Genomic DNA, 15,057 nt, shown 5'->3' on the forward strand with positions numbered 1-15,057 from the left:
TCTGCCTCATAGCGTCTCCACCAAAAAAAAATACTGACCAACTACCTCTATAGTTAGCCCTTGAACAACAGGCGTCTCGACTTCAGGGCCCCACTTACACATGGGTTCTTGTCCATAAACACAAGATAGTACTGTAAATAGATTCTTGTCTTCCTTATGATTTTCTTAACATTTTATTTTCTCTAGCTTACTTTATTACAATAATACAGTATATAATACATAATAACATACAAATATGTGTTGTCTGTTGATGTGGTAAGTAAGGCTTCTGGTCAATAGCAGATTATTAGTAGTCAGTTTTGGGGGAGTTAAAAGTTGTACGTAGATTTCCGACTGCTTGGGGAGTCAGTGTCCCTAACCTCCAGGATGTTCAAGTGTCAGCTGTAGAGTTGATACACTAGTTTTTTTCTCTTCCAATGGGTCAAGAAACTTCCCAGTCTAAGTGTTTTTTTTTTTTTTTTAAGTAATCTCCGCACCCAATGTGGGCCTCAAACCCACCACCCCAAGATCGAGTCACATGGTCTTCCAACTGAGCCAGCCAGGTGCCCCTCCAAATCTAAGTTTCTAATCTTCTCACTAGCCCTGAAAGGTAGACAGAATTTTATTAAGTATTACTTGATCATTTCAGGGAATAAGGTGTCCCTTCGAAAGAAAGGATGCTTACGGAAGATGTTTTTCTTTTTAAAGTAAAAATGTGATTCGATGTTTATTTTTAAAAAATTATTAGTGAGAAATGGCAGAAACTGTACTGGAAAGTTACTGTCAGTTGGGGGAAATTAGATAAAATTTTATTAAAGAGCATACATCTGAATTGTGCTTTGTCATATAAACATGAGCTCAGACAAGCAAGGCTTAAGATAGCTCATGGCTACATAGTCTTTATTTACAAAATTTTATTTTACTGTATAGTAAAACCTTGACTATACTGCTGGGGGAGTAGCAGCTCTAATTACTTTAATTGTCAGAGCAATAGAATTAAGTGATTATTTTTATTTTATCTTCAATTGAATACCTTTTATTTATTTTGGGGGGGTAATTTTTTTTTCATTTTTTTTTTTAATTTAAATTCAGTTAGCCAACATGTAGTACATCATTAGTTTTTGCAATGGAATGCCTTTTAAAGATGCACCTATACTTGCCTATTTTGTTAAGTTTACTATCTGAGGATAATTTAAGGCTTTCATTGTACTGTAGGTTAAGAAAGTATGACGGTAGAGGAGGGCAGTCACTACTTGGTTTTTATTTATTTGCTTTTTTCCAAGATTTGTGGCAGCAGCATGATGGTTATAGCTCCACTGTGTGTACACCACCCATCACTCACAGGCTTGCCTATGCATTTTAAGAATGTTTAAACGCAGATTTCCTGGGTGAACATATTCCTGGAAAGTGTCTTCTGAGATAATGAGTGATCACCATTTTCCAAACTTGATAAACGTACTGAACTTCTTTAAAAGCAGTGTTCTCAACCTCGGCGAAACATCAGAGCCATCCGGAAGCTTTAAAAACTGCTGACATCTGCATTTTACTCTGAGAGATTGTGCGGGATAGAGTGGCAGCCCTAGCTTGGGAAGTTTTTAAAACTTCTTCGCAGGTAATTCTGATGAAACAGCCAAGACTGAGAACCACTGTTTTTTGTTTTGTTTTTTTAAAGATTTTATTTATTTATTTGACAGAGAGAGACACAGCGAGAGAGGGAACACAAGCAGGGGGAGTGGGAGAGGGAGAAGCAGGCCTCTCACGGAGCAGCGAGCCCGATGCGGGGCTCGATCCCAGGACCCTGGGATCATGACCTGAGCCGAAGGCAGACGCTTAACAGCTGAGCTACCTGGGTGCCCCTGAGAACCACTGTTTTAAAGGAACAATATTCCCTATGTATCCCCCCCCCACACACACACCATATTGATTTAAATTATGTTTATTATGATAGTGTTTAAATATGTACAAACTGACAGCAGGTTGAAATTCCTTATGTGTGTGTAGTTGTATATAAAACACATTTATAAATGAAAAACCTCAAAATCAGTAAATTCAAGACAACATTAATATGTATATGGATGATATTTTCCTGAGGCTTTTGTGCATGCTGTTCCTTCTGTTTAGTCTTTCCCACCTGTATCAGTCTAGGCCCAGGCAGGCGATAAAAGCACACGGTAATGTAAATGGGGAAAGTTTCTTACAAAGAATAAATAGTTAAGCTGTGATAGAAGAGTCACTGCAGAAACTGTGGGATCTAGGGCTGAGGGAGAGTCCCCAAGGAAGGCTGGGGTTCAGACTTGCTGAAGAAGGTGGAGTTGCAGAGCACCTCCGTGATTTGCCCATGTCAGTGAGCCTGCAGTTGCCGGGCAGCAGGAAGCAGTCCTCCAGAGCACAGGACTGGCTCAGGAAAGCCACGGCCAGTGGCCGGTCACAGGGTCACACAGGCGGCAGGTAGCGGGGCTCTGGGGGCAGCCCTCCTGGTGGCAAGCTGCAGCTGATGGTCAGCCCACGTGGATGTGCTGCGGAAGTAGGAGTATCAGCGCAGCAGGAGGTGTGGGGCACTCAGGGTCCCAGTCGGAAGGGCTGTGTCATCAGCAGGACCACAAGAGATGAGTGTAGGGGTAGGGCAAGCAGCAGGAGGCCCGGAGCACACAGTGTCTGTTGAAAGGGTCGCGGGCAGATGACACTAGACCATGTGGTGCAAGGTTGCTGAGGGACTGCCCTTTCTGGCCCATGGCTGGAGTCATCACTGGTGTCCTCACAGCTACATGCTCAGTTGTGCTCCCTGGAAAGGAGAAAGACTTAAAGGAACTGCCTGTTTACCGCAGAGCGTGTGTTGAAGGTTGAATTTGGAGTTGCCCAGCAGTAAATTGGTATCTGACCCACACCACCCCATGCCAGCGAAATGCTCATGTAGTGTTTGAGCCCTAGCTTACAGGCTGCCTGACCCTTCTAAGTGGTGTTACTCTGTGCTGTGCTCCCCGCATCCTTAGAGTAGCTCACCGTGCTATGTAGGAATCTTTGTTTAAAAACTAATTGCTCTTGGGGTGCCTGGATGGGTCAGTTGGTTAAGCGTCCGACTCTTGATTTCAGCCCAGGTCATGATCTCAGAGTCTTGAGATCAAGCCCCGCACTGGGCTCCACACTGAGCGTGAAACCTGCTTAAGATTCTCTCTCTCCCTCTCCTTCTGCCTCTCCCCCCACCCCAATGCTCGCTTGCTCTCTCTCTCAAAAAAAAAACAAACAAAATTAGTTGCTCTTGGAGACACCTGGATGGCTCAGTCGTTTAATGCATCTGACTCTTGATCACAGCTCAAGTCTTGATATCAGGCGTGAATTCAAGCTCTGTGTTGGACTCCACGCTGGTCGTGGAGCCTACTTAAAAAAAATTGCTCTTTCAGGGGCGCCTGGGTGGCTCAGTCGGTTAAGTGACTGCCTTCGGCTCAGGTCATGATCCTGGAGTCCCTGGATCGAGTCCCGCATCGGGCTCCCTGCTCAGTGGGGAGTCTGCTTCTCCCTCTGACCCTCCCCCCTCTCATGTACTCCCTCTCTCTCATTCTCTCTCTCTCAAATAAAAATAAATAAAATCTTTAAAAAAATAAAAATAAAAAAAAATTGCTCTTTCAAACAAACATATCATGTAGGAATCTTTATTTAAAAAATAATTGCTTTCTCTTGGCAAGGATGCCCATTCCCACTGTTAATGGGGAATGCAAACTGGTGCGGCCACTCTGGAAGACAGTGTGGGGGTTCCCCAAAAAGTTAAAAATAGAACTACTCTGCCATCCAGCAATTGCACTACTAGGTATTTACTCAAATACTAGTTTGAAGGGTTACATGCACCCTGATGTTTATAGCAGCATTTTTAGTAGTAGCCAAACCATGGAAAGAGCCCAAATGTCCGTTGAATAAAGAAGTTGCAGTGTGTGTGTACACACACACACACACACACAAAATATGGAATATTACTCAGCCATCAAAAAGAATGAAATCTTGTCATTTGCAACAACGTGGATGGAGCTAGAATATTATGCTAAGCGAAATAAGTCAGAGAAAGACAAATCCCTTATGATTTCAAGAAACAGATGAACATGGGGTGGGTGGGGGTAAGAGGCAAACCAAGAAACAGACTCTTTTTTTTTTTTTTAAGATTTTATTTATTTATTTTAGAGACAGAGCACAAGAGGGGGGAGCGGGAGAGGGAGAAGCAGACTCCCTGCTGAGCAGGGAGCCCGATGCGAGACTCGATCCCGGGACTCCAGGATCATGACCTGAGCCGAAGGCAGTTGCTTAACCAACTGAGCCACCCAGGCGCCCCAAGAAACAGACTCTTAACTATAGAAAACAAACTGAGGGTTGCTGGAGGGAGGTGGCAGGGGATGGGTTAAATGGGTATTGGGGATTAAGGAGGGCACATGCTATGATGAGCACCAGGTTTTGTATGTAAGTGCTGAACCACTAAATCCTACACCTAAAATTAGTATTATACTGGGTGTTAACTAACTGGAATTTAAAACTTGGGGGGAAAAATCTAAAAAAAAAAAAAATTGGTTTTTCAAGCAAACATATAATTATAGAATGCTTGAGAATCACCTCCAAAGATTCTGATTTGGTTGGGCTAGGGCAGAACCCAGGAATCTTTGTGGTTTTTTTTAAAGATTTTATTTATTTATTTGACAGAGAGAGACATAGTGAGAGAGGGAACACAAGCAGGGGGAGTGGGAGAGGGAGAAGCAGGCTTCCCGCCGAGCAGGGAACCGGATGTGGGGCTCGATCCCAGGACCCTTGGATCATAACCTGAGCCGAAGGCAAACACTTAACGCCTGAGCCACCCAGGTGCCCCAGGAATCTGTTTTTAATAGGTAGTCGGGAGGATGCTGACAGTGTGGCCCCTGAGACCACAAGGAGAGATGTGGGTCTGGGGCTGGACTGTAGGAACAGTGTCTTACTCCATTTTGTCCCCTTATTGCCTAACTCGCTCCCTGCTAGAAGCATGGTGTTCGACACGTGGGCGGAATGAGCGACCCCGGAAGCACTGACTCGGTCAGGGCCACCCCGAGAAGTGGTGGCCCTAGAGAAGTGCCCCATGTTTCTTGCCCCTTCTCAGAGTGCCCTTTAGAGTACTTTGCACGAAACCCAACCTGACCTAAAACTCCCTGCAGCTAATGCTTTTTCATTGTTTGATTTTAAATGGACCTTATACCAATGCCACCTTTCTTTGTTTCATAGGGAGAAAGAACAAGAAACACAAAAAGAGGAACGTTTGATGGAAGAAAAGAAAAAGAAAAAGCAGGAAGAAAAGAAAAAGAAGGAAGGTGCTCAGAAAAAGGTTTGGCTGGCATTCCTGCTTCACTGCCTGTGATCATTGTGTGTCTCATTTGCATTGTCACAGCCATTAGGTTAGAGTTCCATTTTATGACCTCAAAATATCAATGTGCTAAAGCTATAATTAGCAAAAAATAGATGTTGTGCTAGCGAAATAAATACAGAGTGACAGCCACAGAATGTCTTTCTTAAGGAACTACAAATAGTAGAGCTGTGTTTTAAAGAAGTCTGATTTTTGTTGTTGGTGATAAAGAATGTCTGTGCTATTCCACTTACTGTGAACTGTCCAGAACAACCATGTCTGAGAAATGAGGAAAAGGGCCATGTAACTGATTTTATTTGGAAAGCTAGAAATAATTTTTGCAGGTTTGGCAAATGTTCTTTTATAAATCCTATTGTTATTAAAAATTAAAAGTCCTTCTGTAAATCTTACCGTCTCACTTAAATCTTACCTCATTTAATATACCAAGTTAGGCAATTTTTTGTTGGTCTTGCCTAGTTTAACATACCTTGTAATTTAAACTGTGTACCTTTTAGTTTATATTAAAATACAGAGCTCTGATGAACTTCCGGATAGATTTTTTTTTTTTTTTGGCCTTTAGATCAATATCAGCATATAATAGCATGTAGACAATTATACATTTTCCCTGTAATAAATTTTAATAAATTGGGCAAAAACTTGTTTTTAAAATTTCCAGTATTAAAATCTGCTTATAAACTTTCATAGATATGCACATTCTACACATTATTATTCCTAAAGAGTTTCTGATTTTTTTTTTTTTCAGGCTGCTGATCAAAAAACCAAAGGTAAGTTTATTTTATTTGGGGGTGGTACATTGTATGGCAGCACCACACTTTTTGTGATGAAGATGACTTTTATTTTAATTGATAGTTAAAAACAAAGAATCTAACCCTGGCTTTGAACCTTTTGAATCTTCTTTTTATCATTCACCGTGCATTTCTTCATTTATCACTGGTTTCACATCTGCACTTCACTGGCATTGGTTTCATCTAAAATGCCTGAAGAATGTTATGTTTGCTTTCTGAACAATGCTTTTTACTTTTCCTTTGCTTTGCTTTCCACCAAACAAGGACTAAACTGATAAAGGTGATCCCATTTGAATAAGAACAGCCAAAAGATACTGAATTTTTTTGAAGCTTCCAATTTCTCTTTGCCGACTGTATAACAAAAAGAGGTATATTCTTTCTGTATTCCCTCTTTGCTTATTGATATATAGAAGATTTTTTTTTTTTTCTAAGTCGAAAATTTACTTGTTAGTGTCTTAGCGGGTGTTGGAAACACAAGTAGTTCCCCCAGGAACAGAGGCGTCCCTGGGGTTTGCTGGAGAAGGGGCACAATGGCAGCAGCATTGGGAGCTTCTTCACCCTGTGCTTGCCCTGGTCAGGGGCTGTGCGGGGAGACGGGGCGTGTGCTCAGGAGCCACGTCCGCCAGCTCTGTTAAATCTGGGGCCAGTTACTTGATTTTTCCAAGCTGCAAGTATCTCCTACTGAAAATGAGAAAGCTGGTGAGTGGGCGGCTCCCACCTCAATAAAGCTCCTGTGAAGATTCAATGAGATCATGTATGAAAAGGGCTTGGTGCCCAGCACATAGTTAGTGCTCAGTAAAAGTGAGCTAGAATTAGTTGTTAGGATTTTCAAGATTCTGCGGGATGCGTGTACACGGTGTGCGTGCAGGCACGAGTGCCAGAGAGACTTAGCAGCGTGCTGTTTGGGTGGTGCCACCACGAGTACTCTGCTTTGGTTTGGCATCTTGGGGTTTCCAAAGTAAAGTTTATGTATGTGACATCATTCGAACTTCATAACTGAGCAGGCCAGGTGTGAGGTGGCTTGAACCGGGCCTTCTGACCCCCATGCAGTGGGCCTCCGGGTGCCGGCACCAGGGTCACAGTAAGGTGGGATTTCGTGTAAAGTAAATATTAAAAGGCAGCCCAGTTCCCAGAAAGGACATTTGTCTCTCACTCTCAGAAGCAGTGTGAATGTATAGCACACTTTTTCAGAAGGTCCAGAGGGTTGTGGTACATAGTTGTGTTAGCAGTTATGATCTTGAATAAGGAAGAATGGTTTCTTCCACTTGCATTTAAAACTACGGGATTGTTGTTCTGAGTCATTTATTTCCTTTTTTTTTTTTTTTTTTAAAACATTCTGAGAAGTTTTTATAACCTGATTCAATACCAGCCATATTCTGTTGTCATTGTCAATGTCTTTGCTTATTATACGACATAATGATCTGCCACACTACACAGAATTATTATTTCCCATTACTGTTCTGATGAGCATTTCCTTGCTTACTCCAAAGTCTACTGGTGTTTTCTCTTCTTTTATCTTCTCTAAATTACTGCTCCTTTGGGTCCAATTTGTCATCAACTGTACTAACTATAACTAGCCTTAGCACACATAATAATAATAATGATTATTAATGTCTCCTAAACAAAAAAAAGCTTTTTAGATTATAAATAATCTAACAGTGCTGCTAGATAATTCATTAATGAATATTAGCAGTATCAAGGTTTAAATTTTTCTCAGATGCTCCATTATTACTGGGTCGAATCAAAATTAACTGCCTGCAGGAAGGTGGTTCTGAATTTCTGACTGGACATGTGTGTTGGACAACACAGGCTGGACCTGCTGCTTCCCTTAATTAACACTCCCCCATCCCCTGCCCCTCAAAGAGCTGCACTGAGCAATTTGAAAGCCTTTGTATGAGCCTTTCCACAAAAAAAATAGTTTCTTGTAATTTCTGCTAAACATTGTCTTTGCATTATCAGGGACTCAAGAAAGAGGTAGCTGAGCACCACTACTTGTTATGCCTTTAGTGAGACTCGAGATGCTCTCACAGTTGTGGGAAGGCAATCAGATGTAATCTCACCTATATATTATATTTCTGCTGTGGAGGATCTGGTATCTGAGTGTTGGACACTGTATAATGGGTTTTGCTTCGGTCATCAGTAATCTCCTTTATTTTGGGCACTGCCCTTAATTTGGGCACAGATAATAGTAGCTTTATATGTGATGTGATGACTGAGCCTAAATTTTCCATATTGTTTTCTGGGTTTTTTATGGATTTAATTTTTTTTAAGGATTAATTATAATACCCATAAACGTGAAGTAATTTAATTCATTGGTTTTGGCTAGATTTTCTAAAGTTCACAAAATAGAAAGATAAGTTTTCATACAAAAAGCTCAAAGTTAATTATATCATGTATGAAAGCAAGTATCTTGATGACCCAATATGTCTCAAACTCCATATGATTAATGCTTTATGATTTTGAGTCATATACTTTTATAAATTCATACATTATGATTAGACTCCTAATCTTGCTTGAAAGGACTATAAGTTTTGCAGTTGGGTATTCAACTTTGCCATGCATTCAATTTGTAATGCTAATTTTAAGAAAATCTTTATGTGCTTTTGTTAATGTAAATGAGTTGAAACCATATTCTTTCAGTAGCCTTACATTGAGTGATAAAGGTTTTGGGGTCACAGATTATTTGCACTGTGCTGTATTCCTGTTAAGGCTCATTCTATACATGGTTTTCTCAGTATGAATGAAGGTGAGCATTGAAGTTTAAAGGGTGCCTTCCCAATTTCATAGTCAGATCTAGATGCGAATGAATACAAGTGAGAACCCACTTCTCTGTACTTCGCCAGTTAGGTGGCACTTTTTTTTCTTTTTAGCAGAGTTGGCTGAGTGCTATTTGCTCAGTCGTGAGCTATTTGCTCAACACAATATTCAGCAGTTAATTTTTATAAGGCATCACATCTCCTGAATTACACTGTGTAATAAAGTTGGCCAGATTCCTTGAGTTTACATGTATCCATGTTCACATCCACATAACCAAAACAAATATTATTTTGACTATATGAGTTACCCTTAGAAGCAATAGCTAAAAGTCTAGTTAGTGTGCTTCGCACAGTGTATTTTATAATATATGGCATTTTGTTTGCCTGTCTGAAAAATTAATAAAATCTTAGCGTTTGAAGCATTCTTAGAGATTCTCCAGTTCCTTCATTGGTTTGGAAGTGAGATTCAGAGAGGTTAGTCTGCACACGTTTTGACAGCTAGACTTAGTGGCAGAACTAGAATCCTCATCTGGTGGCTGTCAGTTAAATATTTTTTCTGCTGTCATATGAAGGAGACATCAATATTGTATATCCATTATCAGTATAATCATTCATCTTAGGAAGTAACTTAGGATCTTTTCAAATAAGGCTGAAAGAAATTCCTAAGAGGTTCATTATGTGAATTCTTTATGGGATGGTATCTTACAGGATTTTAAATATTAGATGTCTTTCTTTAGCCATGTTGCTCTATGTTTAAAGTAATTATTTAATTTTACTGTTAAATCCCTGACAGAAAGAAGATATAATACATTAATATTTTTTCTATGGGAACAAAAGAAAGTATATTAAGATGTGGTATTTTTCCCCTAACACATAGGCAACTTAAAAGGATAAAAATTACTGGAAAAAGAAAACAGCTAAGCAGGTACATACATATAAATTCTTCATTGAATTTTAGAAGGAAGGAAGTATAAATCCACTGGTGGCAGGGAGGCAACATAGTGCTCCTGTTACAAGCCCTTTAACAGCATCTTTTTTTTTTTTTTTTTTAAGATTTTATTTATTTATTTGACAGAGACACAGCAAGAGAGGGAACACAAGCAGGGGGAGTGGGAGAGGGAGAAGCAGGCTTCCCGCAGAGCAGGGAGCCCAATGTGGGGCTCGATCCCAGCACCCTGGGATCATGACCTGAGCCACCCAGGCGCCCCCAACAGCATCTTCTTTTATTTTTTTTTTTTTTAAGGATTTTATTGGGGGGAGAAAAGATTTTTTTTTTTTTTTTAAATACTCTCTACATCCAGTGTGGGGCTTGAACTTACTCCAAGATCAAGATCCACATAGTCCCAACGACTGAGCCAACCAGGTGCCCCTGAAGTTGGATTTTTAAAATTCATTTTTCTTTTTTTTATTGAGGAGTAATTTATAGTCAGAAACGTACAGGTTATTATCTGCACAATTCAGGTATAAATATAAAAAAAATGGCATAAATAAGTGGAGTAGAGTACATTGTTTTGTGTCCAACTTCAAATAATCCAATAGCCCAAGGTGGGTGTCAAGCTTAAGGGATTCTCTTCTTATTTTATTTTTTTGTTATTAACATATAATGTATTATTTGTTTCAGGGATACAGGTCTGTGATTCATCAGTCTTACACAATTCACAGTGCTCACCACAACACAAAACCTCCCCAATGTCCATCACCCAGCCACTCCATCCCTCCCACCCCCCTCTACTCCAGCAACCCTCAGTTTGTTTCCTGAGATTAAGAGTCTCTTATGGTTTGTCTCCCTCTGTGGTTTCTTCTTGTTTCAGTTTTTCCTCTCTTCCCCTATGATCCTCTGCCTTGTTTCTCAGATTCCACATATCAGTGAGATAATATGATAATTGTCTTTCTCTGATTGACTTATTTCGATTAGCATAATACCTTCTAGTTCCATCCACGTCGTTGCAAATAGTAAGATTTCTTTTTTTTTTTTATGGCATAATATTCCATTGTATATATATACCCCATCTTCTTTATCCAGTCATCTGTCGATGGCCATCTGGGCTCTTTCCATAGTTTGGCTATTGTGGACATGGCTGCTATAAATATTGGGGTGCAGGTGCCCCTTCAGATTACTACATTTGTACCTTTGGGGTAAATACCCAGTAGTGCAATTGTAACAGCATCTTCTTGAGGGCCCTTCTGCTAAGTCTCAGATAAAGCAGAAGTCCACGTCTCTGATTAGGTTAACTAAACTGTAATGTTAAATGTAAAGGCAGTTCCAAGTTTAGAGAAAGTTACAATTTATAGCTCTAAAGGAAGCTGATAGTCTGCTCTCTGAGAAATCACTTAACAGATTACTTTCTTTGCTTTGCTTTTTTTAACCACTTTATTGAGTTAAATTGGCACACAGTAAACTACATGTATTTAAAGAGAACAGTTTAGTAAGTCTTGGTATGTGCGTACCTGTGAAACCATCCCCACAGTCAAGACAATAATCCATCACTCCTGGAAGTCTCCCTGCACCCCTGCCAACCCAGTTCTCAGGCCCTCCCCACCTTCATCGGTCCATAGGCAAACACTGATCTGCTTCCCATCACTACAGGTTTTCTTTTCTAGACTCCAGTTAGAGCAGTGGAACCACGCAGGATGCACTCTTGGCTTCTTTCACTCGGAGTAATGCTTTTGAGGTTTGTCCCTGTTGTGTATATCAGCAGTTCACTTCTTTTTATTGCTGAGCGGGGTTCTATGGTTTGGATATATCACAATTTGTTTGTCCTTTTACCTGGTCATGGACATTTGAGTTGTTTCTCATTTTTAGCTCTCGTGAATAAAGCTTCTATGAACTTTGGTATACAAGTCTCCATAAGGATATGTGCTTTGCTTTTTCTGTGGTAAATATGTAGGAATAGAATGGCTGGATCTTAGGGTAGATGTATGTTTAACCTTCAAGAATCTGCAAAACCTTTTCAAAGTGGTTATACCACTTCCCAGTGCTACATCCTTACCAATACTTGGAAAATCAGTCTTGATCCTTGTAGAGGTGTGTGGTGATCTCTCATTGTGCTTTTGATTTGAGTTTCTGTAATGACTGGTGGTGTGGAATGTTATTCTCATGTGCTTTTTTGCTGTGTATCATTGGTGAATATTCAAATATTTTGCTACTTTTTAAAAAGTTGAGTTACTTGCTTTCTTATTCCAGATTGGTTTCTAATACTACATTGACCTCTAGAGTCAGGCAGAAAGACTCATCACTGCAGCTTAGCTTCCTTCGTAATCCATCATTTCCCTTTCTCTCTATGTGCACAGCTATTTGTAATACAGTAATTTCAGAAAATGCGCACTTTTAACTGCGATCACATTTTGTCTTGCTTTTAACACACCTAAAGATTGCATTAATAAATGAGCTGTTAGTCACATTTTGCTATCTAGAGTTGTCAAGTTAGTTCATTAATTAAACAAACAATTAACAAATACCTATCAGACAGCAGAGGTAAGTTCCCTGTTCTCAAAGAGATGTATTAGGAGGAAGAGTTAGATATATAAGAAAATGAATGCACTAAAGTGTTCTGAGGGTTGTGATACATTTATCCCACATCTTCTACCTGAAAGGATTTAAGTACATTCACTTGGTCATGTTTCTATTCACTGTTTATGTCCCTGTAAGAAAAGATGGCCTGTTTTTAAAAATAAATGAGAAAACTGGGAGAAAGGCAAAAACTGCTTTAGAATGAGATGAATGCACGCCAGAGTTGGCCACTTTCCCGGTTGTCCCCAAGTTAGCCATGAAAATGAGATTGGGGGGGTACCTTATCCCAGCCGTTCTGAACCCACCCATGAGGCCAGTAGAATTGAGCACTCTTAACAGCCTATCTGACCAAAAAAAAGGAGTTGAAACTGGAGAGGTGGAGGGCAGGGAGACCAGCTCATAGAGTCCATCTTAGGACTTCAGATTTGACCTTTCAGACCAGAGGGAGCCACTGGAGATTTTAAGTGGGAGTGACTTCATGAGATTTATATTTTAGAAAGATCATGGAACATGCCAGATTGAAGATGAATCAGACAGTTGGAGAGGGAGCTGGTTGCAGCTGGTACAGTTAGACTGCTCCACACTTCACACTCGAGATGACAGCTCCGTGGTGAGGGTGCACAGGAAGGGTCGTGTGGTAGAGCCGGCAGAACTTGGGAGACCAACTGGGTTACTCATGTGATCCAGCAGATACTTATCAAACACCGGTTTGCCTGGCACTGTTTGGTATGGGGAGAAAAAGATTAAAAAAAAAAAAACAAAACAGATATGCTTTGCACCCCCTTGTAGCTTCGAGTCTTATGGAGAATGGGCAGAAACATCAGTCACGATGCTGTGTGTGTCAGAACTGACTGGGATGGCTACTGTGAAGGAAAGGAACATTGTCTCATGAATGCGTAGAACATAAAAACTGGAACCAGGCTGCAGTGAGCGAAGGCATCCCAAGTGATGCTGAATCAAGGTCCGAAGGATGGAGAGAAGGCAGCTAGGCCAGTTGGGGTTAGGCCAGGGAAAGTAGAGAGAGGACTCACGGGCTTCCACATTCGGAGGGAACAGCATTTGCAAAGGCTAGCTGGCCCGTGTGGCATTCTCCAGGAACTAAAACAAAAAGTTGGCATAGAAGGTGAGTTGTCAGCAAGGGGGAGAGTGGTGTCAGTGAGGCTAAGGGAGGTGGGGACCTAGTGTGCACAGGGCATGTAGAGGTGGAATATTCCTTTTTTTTTTTTTAAGATTGTATTTATTTGACAGAGCAAGAGCGCACAAGCAGGGCGGGCAGCAGAGGGAGAGAGAGAAACGGGCTCCCCGCTGAGCAGGGAGCCCGACACAGGGCTTGATCCCAGGACCCTGGGATCATGACCTGAGCAGAAGGCAGACACTTAACCATCTGAGCCACCCAGGCGCCCCTGGAATATTCCCTCTCTTTTCTTTTTTTTTTTTTTTTTAGATTTTATTTATTTATTTGACAGAGACACAGCGAGAGAGGGAACACAAGTGGGGGAGTGGGAGAGGGAGAAGCAGGCTTCCCGCTGAGCAGGCAGCCTGATGCGGGGCTCGATCCCAGGACCCTGGGATCATGACCTGAGCCGAAGGCAGATGCTTAACGACTGAGCCACCCAGGCGCCCCTGGAATATTCCTTTTCAAAATCAGATTGCAGCATGGCCGATTCCCCTCGCCTTCCCCATCCCTCTTGGACTAAATGTTGGCATAGTCTGACTCGGGCTCCCTCTTCTGGCAGGCTCTTGGATTCTGCACTTTTGGAGGACAAACATCCCAGGATTATTGCTGGTCCACGATTTTTACATTTATTAAAGAAAACACACACACAATCCTACCACACAGGGCAGTATGCATGCCCTGAGAGAACACATTTCAGACATGATTCCACTTAAACCCTCTGTGTTTCATGAGATTTAGGATTTGCTGTTTTTCAAGAGCTTGTTCAGTTACGGATGATTGAGCGTGGAAAGAGACGAGGTTAGGCTGGAGGGGAGAAAGCTGAGAAGCTGTGCACTCAGTGGACTCTGTTCACCCTCCATGTCTGTCCAGTGTGCCTCGTTTGGGGAGTATTTCTAGTTAATGTTACATATTGAAAAGATGACAGAAAAGCCAATATGTACTAGTGCTGTATTTGTTACTTGGCTTTAACATACGCTGTTATCAAAAGTTTCTATTTTGATCTTCTAAATCTGCCGGCTGTTGCTTAAAAGAACTTAGAAATATTTGCCTGTATGATAAATAGTACATTTTTTTAAAGTAGAAGAATCCAAGGCCCAAAACGAAGTAATCTTCTAATAAAATGATTCTTACTGTTAGTAGTCATTATTAAAGTAAATTTACTTTAACATTCATATTATACAGTCTGATATACTAAGAGTAGCATTTAATGTAATTTCATGCTTTTTAGAGAGGTAACTGTAGTACATTAGAATAGAAAATATCTCTGAACAGCATTCTCTCATTAGCAACAGGCACTAAGATAATGTAGTTTAGTAGTTAATGAGTTTGTGCTTATTTTGAGTTGAGCTCCCGAAGTTGCCATGGTGACAGATCAGCCAGAAGCCGTCAACAGAACACACAGAAGGCCACTGCTTGGTACCCCTCCGGAACTGCCAATAAACACAGCAGATGGACCCTCCTGCGCATCGCTGTCTTCCCCTCGC

At 41.0% G+C, this 15,057-nt stretch overlaps 1 protein-coding gene across 1 annotated transcript in view; it reads left to right on the forward strand.

Annotated features, from left to right (window-relative positions):
• The first annotated feature begins 5,247 nt into the window (after positions 1-5,247).
• TNRC6C (trinucleotide repeat containing adaptor 6C) overlaps positions 5,248-15,057 on the forward strand; it is a 95,938-nt gene continuing 86,128 nt past the window's right edge. Inside the window, exons 1-2 of the mRNA XM_044921402.1 lie at positions 5,248-5,305; positions 6,087-6,108. The gene's annotated coding sequence lies outside the window, so the exon portion shown is untranslated. The remainder of the gene's footprint in view (positions 5,306-6,086; positions 6,109-15,057) is intronic.

This window comes from Neomonachus schauinslandi, chromosome 15 (genome assembly GCF_002201575.2).
Source record: "Neomonachus schauinslandi chromosome 15, ASM220157v2, whole genome shotgun sequence".
Taxonomy (NCBI): Eukaryota; Metazoa; Chordata; class Mammalia; order Carnivora; family Phocidae; genus Neomonachus; species Neomonachus schauinslandi.